The sequence below is a fragment of the Empidonax traillii genome, unplaced genomic scaffold (assembly GCF_003031625.1).
Source record: "Empidonax traillii isolate 1590-97213 ecotype Southwest subspecies unplaced genomic scaffold, ASM303162v1 scaffold867:size481033, whole genome shotgun sequence".
NCBI lineage: Eukaryota > Metazoa > Chordata > Aves > Passeriformes > Tyrannidae > Empidonax > Empidonax traillii.
The window spans coordinates 235742-253472 of NW_020956060.1; positions in this window are offsets into that span (position 1 = coordinate 235742).

Below are 17731 nucleotides of genomic sequence, written 5' to 3' on the forward strand. Positions count from 1 at the left end.
AACTACCATTTTATGTTGCCAAAATGCAACAGTACAGTGATAGATTGCTACTTATCTGAGACACATCCTATTCCTTCTCATTTCACCAGAATATGAAATTATACTGAAATTTCCTTGCTCTGGTGGGTTTTCAAGATATAAACAGGATAGTGACAAATATAATGATGATGGTGACGCTTACAATAATAATAACAAAATCAGACTTTAAATGAAACTCAACTCAGATGAATCTTCTTGTTAAACTTTAGTAATGCCAGTTTTACTGCATCCCAAAGAGAACTTATGAGCCTGAAAACATGTCTTGGGCTCCTCTCATGGATTTTCCTTGTTTTTTCCTTCATGCTTTCATTGCTCCAATTCTGAATTCAGTTCCTCAAACTTGACTCCTTATCCCTACAGTAAAACTCCTGTCTGCTCCAGCTCATTGTTAGCTTTTAGCTGACAAAATTATTTTTCTTTCCCCATGTTCTGCCAGATCTCCTCCCAGATTTTCCTTAAAACTAATGTCTCCAACTTCACATAATTTCTGTAGGTCATCTCTACTGTTTTCTGCTTCTTTCATTCTGGACTCGTGTTCCCCTTAGCTCCCTTACAAAATCCTTGAAGTTCTGACTATGTGTGTTGGTCCAAAGGCTGCCATGGGTCTCAGTGTGTGTCAACACACATGGAAGACTTTCAAATTGCTTCACTTTTCTGCCAAGTCTTCCATTTTCTCTAACAAGAGTTTTCAGCCAGGGAATGAAAATAGCTCTATTAAGGTTTTCTTCTTTTTGCCATTACATGTTCTTCAATACCCTTTTGCTCTGATCTTGAGAGATAAAATTTTCTGCACTTGATTTCTTGAGTATTTCTTAATATTTTGATACTTAAACCACAGTAGAAAATATCTTGGATGTCTTTTTTTCTTTGAATTGCTGTTACCACTATTCTCTCTTTCACTGCATTATTGCCTGTTCTTTACCTCTCAAGATGAGGCATTCTGAGAGATTTCATTTTCCCAGGTAATACCATCCATGCACACTTCCAAAGCTAAAACACCTACCTTCTGCAGTACAGTGAGCAAAGTCAAGTCTTCAAATTTCAGACAATTCTCTCACTGTTTGGAAGAAGAAGATTTCATACTCACTGTCAATCACAGCAGCAGTGTTGTCTTTTTCTGCCTTTATTATTTATACTCCTGACTGAGGATCCATGACAGCTGACTTCTCAGTCAGCTGCAAAACACACAAACACTTGGATGTTGTGACACAGCACTGTCCTGTCTTACAGCGAGATGACAGGATAACAGAGCAGGATCTGTGGAGGTCTGGAGAGGTTTTGCACATACTACTAGAGAATTATATTTCCACATGAGGAATCTATGAGGTGGAAACTGCTAGAAGAACACCTTCAGGATTAGGTGCCTCTGTAGGTTACCTGCAAACACGAAGGTAGCAGAGACATCACTTTAGCTTTCTAAATCCCACCTCTACTGCAGGTCATTATCTCTGTCCTCAGGAAATGGGAGTTGAGGATTTGTTATTCTAAGAGTCTGTTGACTCAGCTGGGAATGAATCAGGGCCTGATTAACCTTTTTGTAAAAAAAACAACCTTAATCATTCATTATTTTCACCATTATTTTTTGATTAATGAATTTGAAATATACTTATTGTGGAGAGTTTTTAATAAATCTCCTCAGATAACTGATCAGAAAGAAAAAACCCCTAAAAATGCTTTATCATTGAAATTTTAAAATCTATTGCTTGAATAGATCAAACACTATAGTATAAAGAAAAAACATCTTTCATTCACTTTCAAAATGGATTATTGAAAGGAAGATTTTTGTTTAGGGCTGGTACACTTTGTTTTCTGCCATTAATCACTTTAATGTCCTAGAACATTCTGAACACATGTTCTGCTGTCTCTAATTGAGAGTGAGGCAACCTAATTAGAGGAAGATACACACAAAGCTATGGCACTTAAAATGAACATATCATAAGGTAATTCTAGGGTAATTTGAATGAAATGGGCTACAGATGCAGGTTCACAGACTGACTGGAATGCTAAAAGGAATATGCAGCATTTGGAAGACATCTTTACAGGTAATATGAACAGGAGAAACCAGCTTGGTGTGAAAGGGCATGTGAAGGGCATGCAGAAATGAAAAGATACCATTTTAGACAGAACAGGCGGGGAATCCACTGATCCAAAACCAAACAAATTGAGCTTAAATTTTCAAGGTACATAAATAGTTTATCACAACTTGACAGAACCCATGAACAGAGGGCTTGAAATAAAAAGACTAACTTAGGAGGCATTTGTTTGTACAGACTCTAACTGCGCTCTGTCTCAGAGCTCCTCAAATAACCCCATATCTATGGATACTTTGTCTTCTCGTGGCTTAAGGAGTTCTCACATATGCCAAGAACTTGCTGTATTATTTCTCCAGCACTTTGGCAATATTGCATCCAGCCTTCAGTGCTGTTCCCTGACTGTACTGATTGGTGAGTGGATTAACTGCAACGTGTATTGGATAGCTTGAGTTGAACATAATTTTTGAGACTTCAGATATATAATATAAGATCTAATTCGTTCAGTTTGATGATGGCACACATGATGTTGATACTGGATGGCACAGCTAGCTAAAGTTATATTAAATGGCAAAAATATGAGCTCAGATTTATTTTTGCAGCCACATAAGGAACCACTTTCATCAGCAGTCACCCCATTTGGCCCTTCTTTTTAATAAAATAAAATATTAGTATGTTGGAATATTAATGACTTATGAAGCATAATTCATAAGAAATGCCATCACATAGCTGGTATTAATGAGGGCACTAAGTGTTTTGATTCCTAAAATCATAGAATGGTTTGAGTTGGAAGGGACCTTAGAGATCTTCTAGTTCCACACCCCTTCTATGAGCAGGGTCACCTCCCACTAGACCAGGTTGCTCAAAGCCCCATCCAAATTGTCCTGTGATAAACACAAACTGATCTTTCAGTCAAATCACACTAACAGTCAGAGGTTGATTTATGTGTCATCAGTCAGAAAAGAGGTTGAAACTTGCTTTGGTAATAGTAGTGCTGGAAAAGTAAAGTTTTAACTCCTTATATGTCCTATTTCTCATATATGTACTCTCCAGAAATATCTTGCTGCAAGGTGTGGAGCAGAATAACCTCATGGTTATTTTAACTGAATGGCACAATCTAATGCTTTGCTTGATGCACTGACATTTCTCTTGACATGAAATAAGCTGACATTAGTCCACCTATCACAGCCAAAAGCAGAAGTGCCCTTCAAATGTAACAGGTTATAATGACTTCTACTAAAACAGGGGAATTAGTACCTGGCTGAATTTCAATAGTTCCCCTGAATGCCCTGACTGACAAGTTAAACACGGTCCTATTGTTTGTTTGCTGCACTGTTAAGGCAGACAGAGACCAGCAAAGAGTACCCAGGGAGCAGGGGAAGAATGCGGTTGGAGATTTTGTAGGTAAAACCAAATGTGCCTTTGCCATCTGTTCCAGTGCATAAACAGATTAGGAGTGTCATGCTTTTTATCTGGATCAGCTCATTTCTCTCTCATTAAGTCACTGATATGCTATGTAAGTCCAGCTTTGGTTTGACTAATTTGAATTTAGAAGACTATTTTATCTCACTGGGCCACCCAGACAAAAGTGATAACATAAAGGAGAATGTTTTGCTCGTCCTGTAATTAACATTTCATAGCCTCTATCTGCAACAAATTATCAGTTCAGAGTCTCTTCTCTTCCTGTATTCCATCCTGCTCAGGCAATTGCTGTACTAGCAGACATTAATGCACAGACTGTTCGAGACACTGTGGCATCACGGCTGGAGTTCATGAATACACCTGTGGAACCATCATACAAAACCAGGGAGATGGAATCTTTCCACAGCTCTAGATACTGACAGAATTCAACCAGTTTTAATATGGTGATTGCAATAAGCAAACGATGTTTTCTCTTAGTGTTTAGAGAGCATCCAACTCTGTCCTGATTCGTGGTGTGATTTACTTTCTTAGCCCCTAAAAATAATGATTTACTTGTCTTCTTCACTGTGACAGTTTGACATTTCACATATGAAGACCTATCTTAAACAGCCTCTAGTGTCCTTCTTCCAAAATAAGTCCCACTGTACCTCCTTCTCTGTGACTGACTAGCACAACAATAGGCAAAGTGTCCCAGGGAGGGAAATCACCATCTCACTTGCTAACCATTAAATCACATACTTTCCTAAAGGCTTACATTGCATTTCTAGGTGCTTCTTTAAAAATTAATCATCAGCCTCTAAAAAACAGGGCTAGCAAGTCCTGTGATGTAGTCAGGAAACAAGAATACTCCATTCCTTCTAAGAGACTTGATGTACCAGCACACTGAAGACATCCACAAGGACATATTAATGATGTAGGAAGTTCCTACAAGCATCTTTCCTAGCTGGTTCCTCACTGAGATCAGATGGGTTGTCTTTCCTCACATGCTGTGCCTTGAGCACTCTTGCCCCAGTCCACAGAAACATGTTTCCCTTGCAAAAACCCCTTCTCAAGGATGAATTAATATCCTACTTTGCCTTTCATTAAGGAAGTCACATCAAAACATTCCTTTCCAAGGAAATTTTCAAGTTTCTTTTTACTTTATAATAATGTAATGGTGTCTTTTCAATGTTGCCTGAAAGCAATAGAAGAGGGTACCATATGTTTCTTTGACATTCTCTATGACGCTTAGCTGAAAAATACATCTTTCTCTCAGGAATGTGCTTCGTAGTTCTTCAAACATCATCACACTTCTCTTTGCTGAGGTTTAAGGAGACTTTCTTGGTTCCAAAAATCTTATGTTGATGTCCAGTGATCTCAAACACAATTATGTAATAGAAGAACTTTTTATCTGTTAACATAAAATCCAGTATTTCATAATGAGTGGTCAGTAAGCCCACAGAGGATGTGTGACTTCCTCTTGAAACAAGTGAGAATTTTATATCTGATTTCCATGGAGTGACTCTTTTGCTTCTACACATGGCAGCAGGTAACATTTCTTTCCAAGAAATGCTGGCATCCATTCACTTTCCACTGAAATGAATGCAATCAAAATCTTTAGCAGAATGAAACAGTCAAATTTCCCCATCAGGAAAGCTGCCCATGGGGATCGAGCACCGTAAGAGAACTGACCTTTCAAAACTCAAGGGCATGATGCTATTTTGCAGCAATCATCTTGCTGGTGTGTACCAAAGGACTTAGACAAGTATATGCACCTACAGAGAAGAGTATCTTTCTTGGTATAATTCCCTATTCTATAAACACCACAAGATATGCAGCATAGCTTTGTCTCTCGTTGAAGTGCATTCAGAGTCAGATTTTCATTTCCTCTAAGGTGCTACGATGGAACTGTTTTGTAAATAAGAATTCAGACCTCATCTGACTGGAGATTTGAGGTGCATTAGAGGAAAAAAAACAAACAAACAAAAGAGAAATAGAAAAAGGTAGAGAAAACTACAAATGCAGCTCTTTGTAGAAATGGGCAGAATATATTAGGAAAGCAAAAAGAAAGTTTTTTGTCAGCTGTAGCTGAGGGATAAAGGAGTGCACACAGGTTGAAGCCTGGTTAACAGAAGGGGATCATAGAAAAATAGTTTTATTAGACATAGTGATGGCAAAAAATCTTTGGCAATAATGCACTTTGCCATAAGAAATGGTAAGGGATTTCTTATCAACCAAGTCAGGATGAGGAAAATCATAAAGGTTTGATTAACCAGAAATGGCAAAAGTCAGAGTTTGGGGGGTTGTGTACATGTCACTCTCAGTTTTTCAGATATGTATTTGCATTGCTCTGAGATAATGGACAGTAATGTCAACAGGAAATGATTCATTCTGAAAATGTGGATGGCTTGATACATGTGTCATCAGTGATTTTTATCCAAAATAATCAAATACATTAATAATGGCAAATAATCCATCCTGAGGGAATTCTATTTACTTAGCTATCAACCCAAAATTTAAAGACATTTCAGTTTCAGTAATTTTTTTTAAACTTATCTTATTAATATATTTTCTTACCACTATTTGTACTGCTTATAACTTTAATTTTTAAGGACATTTCTTTTTCTATTCCCCTTTTTATACAAGAAAGGAGTATCTCTTAATATCAGATGCATAAATGTTTCACAAAAAGGTTGTGGCTAAGCAAGTTCAAATAAGAATTTCTTATAAATATTCTTGCTTATCAAGGTACCATTCTACTTGTCTCCTGTAATGTTAGTCATCTCTTTTTTTCCTTTTTTTTTTTTTTTTAATACAAAAACATAAAGCAGGAAAGGGCTTTACTATGTATGTTTTGTAGCAACTTTGTTTCATCAGCTATAAAATCTCTGCTTAAAAGAAATCAAAGGGATAAATTCAGTAGCAGCAGGATTCCACTTACGCTACTTTGGACATGCAGTTGTGGAAATTCAAGTATGTAAAACTTCCTTCTCCTGTCCAGTACGATCCCTGCCAACATCCTTCAGGGATGCAGGGCAAAGAAAATAATGAGACCTGTGTCTATATTTGAAATGCTGTGCTACAGACCATATCAAAAATACAGTTATATAAATAGAATATAGTTATTACATATTACCGTGACCTCTGGGTCAGCGTTGTACTTGAATACACATATCAGCTTACCAGTAGCCAAAGCAACCTACTTCCCAGTGTTTCCCAAATAGGCCCTACATGCTTGTTGCCTACTACAGCTGCTGCTCCCAATCTTTATAATGGGTTGCTGGGCATCCTGTTTCATTTCAGTCTGACAGCAGAACCACTTCCCAGCATCAGTTCACTTGGGTGTTCATCCATTTGCCCTGATGAAAACCATAACTGAGCTGAGAGAAAAGCCAGGGTACGTATAGGACATATAGAGATGGTTTACAGAGAAAATGAATTCCAGGACCAAAACTGAACCTTGTGCTTCTGCCCATCTTACCTATACTGTGAATCAGCAGTGCTAGATCTACTAAATACTTACTTTGGTAAACATACATAACCTGATAGCTCTGTGGATGCAAATAGGGCTCATTTGGGAAATATCTGACAGTCACTATGGAAAGCTAAGCTTAGACACTGAGTCTGTCTGCTATAATTCTTCAGTCCCTTAAAAGACAGCATTACTACAGTTTTGACAAGAGAAGGACACAAGAAAAATGGGTGACATTTCCCCTCAATACATCCTGATGGACTCCTAAAGTGCAGCCAATTCTGCTTCTTCACACACCTTGGCGTGCTGTTAAACAGCAGAATGACAAGAAAATGATGAATTTGGCTGTTTGGTAAATCAGCAAGAGATTAGGGTGGCTCACCTTTAGCCTAGTGATGTGACTGCTCCTGGCTCTTAGTGCCAGGTATTAGACATTTTATTGATGAGAGGGACTCAAGCACTGTTTGAAGGTAGCAAAAAGTATTAACTTTTCCTGCAATAAACCTCATGTTCTGCTCACCTCCAAGTTTGCACAACATTTGTATCTCTGCTATATGGTCTATTTTTGTTTCTGGAAGAAATTTTATTTTTCATTTGATCCAAGGAAACGCATCTGTGTAATTGATAAAAAATGAGCGTATTTTTACTCAGCAGCAAAAGAAATGCACAAAATGAAACAGTACAGTAAAACTGGTAGGTATAACCTCATGACAGCTCTAGCTGTGATAGAATTCAATATTAATAGACAAGGGAGGAGTAATATTATTTCTAAGGTGACTAATGAGCCTCGATGCATTGTTGAAAAAGTTCTGTGAGAATCTCTGTGATAAATGGAGATCAGTTTTAGCCCGCTGGTCTCTCAGGCTTAGCTCAGGGCTGCTAATGTTACATGGTTTACTCAAGAACTGAGCCAAAAGCTCTGTCTTTTTCTGTTTCTGCTTCCTACTTGTGCTCAGAGATGCCATTGCAACACATATCCATGCAAGAAAGGCCACTCTCCCCTGAAGCCAGAAGCTTGATACAATGCATGAAATCTGACTTAGTTAAGCAATAAGTATAAATAGATTTCACTGTATCACGCGACAATATTTTGAACAAAGAGAAAAATATGTACTTCTTTTATCAACATCTCCAGTCTTGTAGTCAGTGGAAAGCATCAATCAATTCCTAAATTGAAGGACATGTTTATTTGAATGCAGACCTTTAGAAATGATAATGCATGAAATTGATTCTAGTATCATGATTTCCTCTCTCACCTAGAGAGATCATCAGAGAACATTTTTTCCACACTGTTTTTCTTTTTCTTCATAGAATAAAGAGAAGCAAAGGAGTGAAGAGACCACTGTTGCTTTCATCCCCACTGTTTGAATTATTTATTCAGACATTAGCAAAATCTTCACACTCTTTAGGTCAGTCATTTGAACACAACCTAACCTGGAGCCATCTCTTCTTTTTCAGTGAAAACTCTTCTGAGAAAATCACAGGAAGGATATGTGAAGTTTAACACTAACAGATTGATTCAAAATTATGTCAACAGGTTCAACACTTCTCTAATTTATGATGCTAAGGCTGCTTTGTTATTTTTAATAATAATCCTTTACAGTGAAAATAAATTTTCTCATTTCAATACCACTCAACCTTATACAGATCTGAGCATTATTCTTGCACAGAGCATTCAGAAAGAAAAGAGCAGGGATGCTTGAAGGGAATGGCTTCTTTAGGCAAGTGGGGCCAGACACTTCACTTAAGAGATATGATACCCAATGTACTTACCTATGCTCCAACTCCAACTGAATCAGATACTTCCATTCATTGCAAAGGCTTGATGAGTGTGCATCATCCTCCAGCTATACCTCACTGATTGGGAAAATTTTCTTGCAGATTGGGTTATTAGTACACTCTCTCTCTAGTTATCATTAAATATCTTGGTCCAACATGGCAATTTTAGTTATACCACAGAAAATTCATGTTTCTCTCTTCATTTTTCCAGTGATCCCGATGAGTTTTCTGGCAGCTCTTCCCAACAACAAAGCAAATGCTGGTGTCTTGGGAAAAGAGAGAGAAATGGGAGGACACAACAGAGTTCCTTTGGGCAATGTATAGGGAAGAAATCTCCACCACTGGATTTCTCTTCTCTGTTCTGTTGCAGTAAAGGACCCCTGCCTTTAACACGCTGTTCTCACATCCTGCTGATACATTTGATCACCAGAGGAATGAACTTTGTGAGCCACTCCTCTCTTTTCTCTACTCTCTTTCTGTGAAAGATGAGAAAGGGAACTGGGTAAGATCATGCTGCTATTGTAGGACAAGAGGAGATGCAGGCCTGGCCACAGTGCTGGAGGACATCTCCAAAGGGATGATGTTCTTTCTGCTCCTGCTATTGTAAATGGGATGAGAAAGAGGACAACAGCTTTTGGTTTTGGCAAGGTCCCACTCTTCCAAGACTAGCACGCACCTCCTGCTACACCTGAGCATCTCCTTTCACAACAACATATCTCAACAAACTGCACAGAGAGATGGTGAGGATAATGCTTGTGCTATAAAAGCCTATCTTCTGTGATTCTTAACCAGCTTTACAAGGACTGAACCCATCTTTTATATAGTTTACACTTGAGCATGATAGTGTGATACAGAACTATTGTTCTCCTGGGTTATTTCTCAAGGGCCTCTTTCGTCTTCAGAAGGAAGGATACCTTTCACATTACTGGAATTCTGAGTCTCAAAAGAGGCCAAAATTAGGGAACCTAGTGCCTAGCAGTAGAAAAGCTCTTTTCAAAGTACATTCATGGAATAAAAGAAATATTTTCTATGTTTCTGCAGCCAGCTTTATTTCTGGTCCAAGAGAAAGGCTTTGTAAAGGGGCCACATTGCCTGGCAACAAATATATAAATAATGCTTTACAAGACACTGTGAAAGTGAATCTTTTGTGGAAGCTGTGCTGAGAGAGTCTTGAAAACAATCAAGGAGGTGAAATGACAAGTAATTAAGGAACAAAGTATGAAAGCCACAATGTCTGCCAAAAAGCAACAAACAAACAAAAAGCTAGAACATTGTTAATCAGCGTTTGGATTAGAGCACAAGATACCAGAATTCATTCAAGGAGAAAGAATGTGACTTTCTCCAGATAAAACAGCTATTGCTGTAGGATGAGCATTTTTTCTCCCTATTTTCCTTGACTAATTTTTGACAAAACATGAGAAAGCCACAAGAGCTCAATTACAAGAATTTCCCCTTATGTAACATTTCCTCCTTTTCTTTCTATACTAGGAGTCAAGGAGTTTGTGTATTATGCATTTTATTTCAAAATCTCCCCAAATACGGTCACAAAGAATTAGCAGTAATCAATCTAAATCAGGGCACCTCTTTATCATCCTCAGGAGGTCACTGCTAAATAGTATCTTGATTAGAGTCAACAGTTCCAAACATAATATTAGGCCTCTGTAAAATATGTGTGCCAATTTGGTCTCCCTCACTTTACCAGAATTTTTTTTTTTTTTTTTTTTTTTTGTAGACAGATATTTTGCTATAAGAGAGGTAATATGTCAAGCAAACATAGAAAGACCTTCCTGTTCATGCTGACACATCCTACTGTGAGTAACAGGTAGTTCAGGTACACTCAGCCTTGTACAGTCCATTTGCACATTAAAACTAGAGAGAGAGAGACCCCTGTAAAGTCTTCTGTGTACTGAGGCAAAGTAGAAACAAAAGTAATATTTCTGTGTGCTGGTTTTTTTTCCACTTTAAGTGCCAGTAAGACTTAACTGTGAATAGATGGGTAGTTATCAGCAGTCTTTGAGAATTTCAATTCGCATACATTCCCTTGCAGACAGTGATTTGCACCAGTCTCAAGAAGGACATAAGGAATTCTGTATAAATGGTATAAAAAGGAATGGAAAGAATGTATCCCTGAGTTGGTCCAGAGGGCACCACCACATTCACCACTGCAGGGTAACAGATGTAGCTCTGTGTTGGTATGGAGCCCTATGGAGAGGTCAGTGTGGATGCCCAGCCGAGAGGTAAGAGTTGGTAGTGTGAGGACAGCCAAGCACTAACAGGACTGAAGGACCTTCACATGCAATCTGGCTTGCATCCCACCAATTCAGAGCGGAGATCAAGCTAACATATGACTGGCTGCACCTAACTATTTAGACCACAGAGGTTTTACCCCTGGGAGTGTTATCCATCTTGTGAGCCAGGTAAAACCTAAATTAGATTCTGCTAAAAGGAGAAGATGCTTTGTCTGACGAATACGGACCATGCACTGCAGCTAGCTAGAAGGGGTTATTTGTAACGGAAAGAGACCTAAGCCAAAGGATAAAGAGCCTCCTGGATAGAAACCTGTTTTTCTAGAAGATGAAAATGTAATGTAGCCTGTCATTGATTTGTCATAACAGAAAAAAAAATCAATAGAGGAAAAAAGTTTCAAACAGGGAATTTAATTTAGATGGTGAAACAATACTAACACTGAAAATATTTGTATCCAGCTGGAAATTGGAGGTGGCTTGCAATTGAATCAATGTAATGAAATGTAATTTAGATGGATAACATCCAGTGTTATCTCAACACTGTGCTTCAGATCCTCACTTCTGTGTTATTTTGAATGTCCTGAAGATCTCCCTTCCCATCTGGTGGCTCTGACTCAAACCATTTCTCTCCTGCATACCTACTGTCATATTCACAACAGGAAAAATCAAGTCAGCTTCTTAAGTGGAGCTAACAGACAGGTAGTGGAGGGACTATCAAGCAGTTTTCTGGCTATGTGCTGAAAACGTTGGCCAACTGCTGCAGGTTAACCCCAGCCAGCAGCTCAGCCACACACAGTGCTTACTCCCTCCCCCAGGAGAACAAGGTAGAGATTCAGAAGGGTATTTCTACCTCAGAGTACCTCCTTTCCCAGTTTCTGCGTGGAATAAGCTCTAACTTAAGGCACACTGAATGGTGCAGCATCTCAGACTTTTTCAGCTTTTTGAATTGAATAAAAATAATGAGTAAAACACGATCCAGACCATATCCTGTTATTGACCAATCTGTTTTTCAATAAACAAAGGTTAAGTCTCTTTTCATGCCATTCAGACCAATTTTCCTTCACTGTTTATGTAAAACATATTCTCCAAGGCAACTACTTGACAGATCCAAAGTGTATTCACAGCTTCAGAAGTAAACAGACACTGCTGGCAGATATGCCAGAAGTAGGATTTATTTTATGTTCTCACAATTAACCACACAAACAACACCAAAGAATTATTCCCAGATGGATTATTAATACTGCTGCTATTATTATTGGTGGTGGTGATGACTGAGGTAAAGAATCAAAATGTGGATTATAAGTAGCCTGTGCAAGTACAATATTTAAAACCTTTGAGAGTTTTAATGGTCACATTTACACTTGCACATATCCAACACTTCTGAAACCAAATTAAACAGATAATAGGTGCATGCAATGAAATTTGAAAGGCCACTGTGCTTGTTTACTGCAGTTATCTTTGAAGCAAATTAAATTTGCTGTGTCTATTTCATAGGTCAAGTTTTCAGGCCAAGGCATAGCAGAATTTCTACTGTATGGATCTGAACTTACACAGCATTGTATCATTCACAATTTTTTTCAGGTAGCAGAAGTACAAACAGTTATTTTGTTATCTTCTGTGTGTGCAAGTAGCCCTAAAAAGAGCAATAACTCAAAATGATTATGGAAGAGAGGAGCTAATAAATAAATGTAGGGTTACAGGCCAGACAACAAAAATATATTAGTAAGGCAAACTTCATTAATAAAGGTAAATGAGAAAAAAGGTTTGACTTTGAAAATACCTGTGAATGAGGACTTCCTTTCCTTCCTGGTCAATGAAGTCTTATTTACTTCTGTCGAAGTATTCTTCTGTAGAGGGATAATTCATTCTGTCTGTAAAAACAATGTCTTAGACAATCAGTAGTTCTATCTGCTGCTTAAGTTGGTTAGAACTGAATGGATGGACAGTGATCTGCTACCTACCCACATAAATAGCTTGAACAGATTAGAGTAAAAACAATCAGATAATGCATGCTTACTTTGTCCCAGAAGAGGTTAAAGCATGGTGTTTGCCTTCACTGCACAGGGTAATGCCATGCTATTGCTCCAACTCTGCAGCTGAAGACACCATAGTGACTTGTGGAATCCTCCATTGAGTTTGCCAAATGGTTCAAATAATATTCTGCACCAATTACATTGATTCCAGGCTACTCTTCCACATATAGTGCTCATGAGAAACCACAGTGGGAAGTGTCCATGTTGCCAAAGTTGCTATCCATAAGGACCATCACTCTCACAAGGTTAAATTCGACATACAACATGGGCCAATCTTGTGAGATGATTTTTTCAGATATCTTCCATCCTCAATTTTTCCTCATTTGATCTACTTTGTTCTAAACACTGGAAGATCAAAAGGGTTATAAAGTTTTGGCTGCATGATGACCTACAGCCGCATTTTTGTTTCAGTTTTGTTTGGGTTTTTTCCACTGGACATTTCCAGGCTACTTCTGTGTTCTCTCATAGCCAGTTGTTCACATGAGTGTTCTGAATGAAATATTTAGGCAAGTAATAAAAAGGCTTCCACAGAGAAGCATCCAATATTTAGTAGCAGATAGCTGAGCTGCAAGATAGCATTTAGATCACAAGTTAATCCTAATGATGTGACCGCAAAGCTTCACAGCTGGAGAAATTTTAAAAAAAAATATTCAGCTGCCAGTTTAACTGATATTTAGATTACATCTTCTAGAAAGAGAAAAATATATACATGAAGGAAAGGTAAAAATTTTCTCTTTCTCTGGGATTTTAGTATTCTATTTTTCTACTGAAATTATAAAACCCAATACACATGTCAACAATGTCAAGAAGAGCTTAGAAACTTTGTGATTGTTGTCTCATTCTTGTTGACTAGATAGAATTTAATTCTTCAAAAGATGAAGTTGGTTTGTGTGCAAAAGTTTAAGCCATGTAAGGTTCAGTGTGTGGAAAGTGAGGCGAATAGAAATGACTAAGACAGCAGATGAGAATTTTCTTTGCAACACAGGCAAATATCCCCAATCATTTGTCTTGAGTTTGATCAATATGTAAATACCTATTAAATGAAAATATAGTCACTATATTTCTTTTCAGAGGGAGCATTCTGGTTTGTTACTCTACTCAAGACCCTCCTTTCCTGTCTTGCACCTTCCCCTACAGTCTGTGTTTTGACGTTTGCAAAACTTTGGAGACATTCTCAAGGTAGAATAAATGAAGGTGTGAAGGGGGGAGCTTAAAGAGGCACCAGGCCCCTCTCCAGGCATAAAATACGTTCTCTAATGTCACTGTTTCTCCATCTCTTGGTCTCATAAATCTTGTTGATTCTTGATGAAGCTGAAATCATCCTAATTCCAAACATATCTTTTTCCCTTCAGATGAAAGGGTCAGTCTCACTATCCTCTGCTTGTATTGCAATATTCAGATTTATGTGCACTCCTAAGCCCATCTCAGTAGTCTAGCTGTTGCAAAGCATAGTTATAAAATTAAGTTTCTGTATATGTGTAACTCTTTTCTTTCTCTTCCCTATTCATTGGATATCTGCCTCTCCAGCACAAAGGTTAATGAAGAATTACGACAAATGTCCCTGATCAGTTATGGCACTGAAGCTGCTTCAGGAACAGAGATGTAAAGGAAAGATAATGTACCCTTTTTTAGTATATGTGGCTATGAGTGACATACCCCTAAAATATTTTCACACAGAAGAAGTAATGAAGAAGGCACGAAAACATAGAGTAAGTGCAAAAGTTCCCAGGACTAAAAAGATAAAAAAGAACTGACGTTCAAAGTGCCTTTGAAAAATCAAAGTTTAAATGTGTTCAAAAGTACTCAGTGAAATGGTACAGGATGAGAATCTGAGTAACACCATATCTCTAATGCATGGTTTCTCCTTCAGCATGACAGTTACCTTTCTATAATTCAGTGCTTTGGTCTCATCTAAGTCAACTTGTGCTTCAAATTCATGACGTGGAAGAGGCAAAACTGGGAGGCAGAGAGCTGACATCTTGCAAACTGTATCTTAGTCCTACTATCCATGGACTGGAACTCAGTTTTCACTCTTGTGATTATTCAACAAAGAGATTTTGTAGCTACCACTTTTTTTTTTTTTTCTTTTTCTTTTCGTTTGGGAAGTGTTAATGCAGGTTGTGTTAAAAAATCCCATGACTGGTGTCAAACTAAGGACATGCTGCAGACCTGGAGCATGATAGAGGCTTATTTTATTCTGAAGAAAGCGTGAGGTCTCTTCAGCTATGGCTCCTGCCAAGATATTTACTCAGCAGATTTAAATACTGCCCTTCTGATAAAAAAACCAAAACCAAAAACAAAAACAAAAACCACCAAAAACAAACAAACAAAAAATTAGGCTAAACTTCAAAAATTACACTGAAATTCTGCTGTGCCTGTTGAGATCAAGTTTTCAGTGATAGCTGTTGATTTTGTTTTATGATTACAGGAGGGCTTCTAAAAATGGTTATCAGCAAGGTTAAAAAAAATTTGGACCAAATTTGCAGTTATACAAACTTTTAACAGGGAAAGTAGAACTTATTTTAAGGTGTCCAGACAACTTAGTTTCAAAATTCTAGCTGTTTAATTCTAAAAAGAACTAAAACTTAAGGATTAGTGATTTTTTGACCTAGATGTACTACATGAAAAGAAGTTTTGTCATGAAATCGTGTTTCCACTTAAAGGAAAAATTGTTCTCTCAGGGAAGGACATGATTTGTTAAGGAACATACAATGCCTGTGAGATTGTGGAAAGTTAGAGTGACAGTGAAATGAATCACAACTTTTTGGATTGCTGTACTTCCTAAATTATTAGGCGATTATAGGAGAGACTTTCCAATTCACTCTACCTTGTTAGTGTGCATACCTTAAGCCTTGGAAAGTATCTTACAAGCAAATCAGGACTGTGAGAAAAAATTTTTTAGTGTCTCTTTTCAGTAAATGACAATTGTTGAATACTTTCCAGAAATGAGGGTATCAATAATACCTTTCCAATGTGTCTGTCTTTCATCTCTCTCATTTCTCAGCAGAGGACAAGCTAATGTTTCGTCCTTCTTACTGTCCATGGTGCACCTAATTCTCTTGTGATTCCTACAGAGCCTGTGACTTCATCAGAAGTGAAAAATGTGTACAGCAAAATACAGAGTGAAGGTTTTAAGGGGCATAGTATCCTGTAGTAAATGAAAAAATAGAAAAGTTTGGTAATTCACCAAACAGAAAAAAAAAGTGGGTGCAGTATTGTTATGTCAGATCCTACAAACCTAAAGAGTCAAGCTAGTACTTAAATTCATACATTTCTTTTATAAATGCTTTATGGTTTCGAAAGAGTTCCACTAAAACTTGGGAATACCTTTCATTTTCCAAAAAAACTGTGAATGAAATAGGGTGTATCTTGTGCATTAAAAGTAATTTCATAAAATGGTGCTATGCATGGTTTTGTATATGCTTGCTGACAAAACTTCTTACAATCAATAGAAATAAGATAAAGGAACAATAATGATGTAGTAATGTGGTTATGGTTTTCACCTTTTAAGTTCTGTTTTGGGAGATCCTTTCTAGTCTATGTCATACTGGACTGAAAACATCATTGACAGAGCTGAGTAGGACTGTCTGTTTAAGTTTCATTTATTTTTAATTGGGAAACCTCATGTTTTCCCAAGTTTGTTTTGTTGCCAAGTTCAGATTGTATCATTAAACACATATTCCGAAATAAGGAGCATATATTTTCTCAACTGTTCCAACCTAAATTTCTACTTTTTTTTGCAAATTTTACCAGAGGAATTCCCCCACACACACCCCCTACCACTTTCCTATTCACCCTACCAGTACCTATCATTTCAGAAAAAAAGAATGGGGAAGGAGGGAAGCATAAATTAATTCTCAATGAGTAAGGAAAGATTTTTTTTTTCACTCCTTCATGCCTATTTTATGGTTTTTGCACTTATTAGTGTGTTTATATGCTATGGAGGTACATGACACAGACAGGTGAAACCAAGGAATGGACACAAATCCCCTGGTCTTATACAAAAGCACATAGCATGTATCAGAATCTCCCTGAAACAGTCCTGTGTTATGCTGCTCTTCAGCTGGACAAATTTCTTTAGGGAATTGTGCAAGAGGACAGATAAGAGCTAGTTCTGAAAGTACAGGCTGTTACGTACTCTAGAGAAAGCTCAAAAAGTGGTCAAAAGAGGTTGCAAAGCCTTAAAAATTCTTTTCTAACTAACTCATGTTTTCAATACTTCTCAGTTTCGAGTTACTCTGTCAGCTCCTTGAAGCATATGGACAAGCATGTTGCACAACATTTCTTTTCATTGATTCCTCTTCATTCATACTGTGACAGAAAACGTAAATATCTCGTTTTATTTTCTTTGAGTAGGGGACACCGTCACCATGAAAAGCTGAGAAATATCCATCTGGATATTTAGTGTGGTTTCCTTATTTGTAAGCACAAAAATATTTTAATTAATTATTTTTTAAAAGTTTAGCTTTTTGCTACAAAGGTCCATAATATAGCAGAGCCCCACAACAGTTTAAAAAAATGGAGAGCTTAACTTCATATATAATTAAAACAGAAGGTCAGAATATCTAAAATATTTTGGTAAAAGCCCTGAAGAAGCTATTAATTGTATTTAAAAATTGTTTCTCAAATTTGTTTCCTTTTGGTGCCACAAAAGGTAAGTTGAATCTTTATCTTCTTTGTCTGCTTTCAAATACGCATGAAGATCTTTGAAAGCAGACAAAGGAAAAAGTT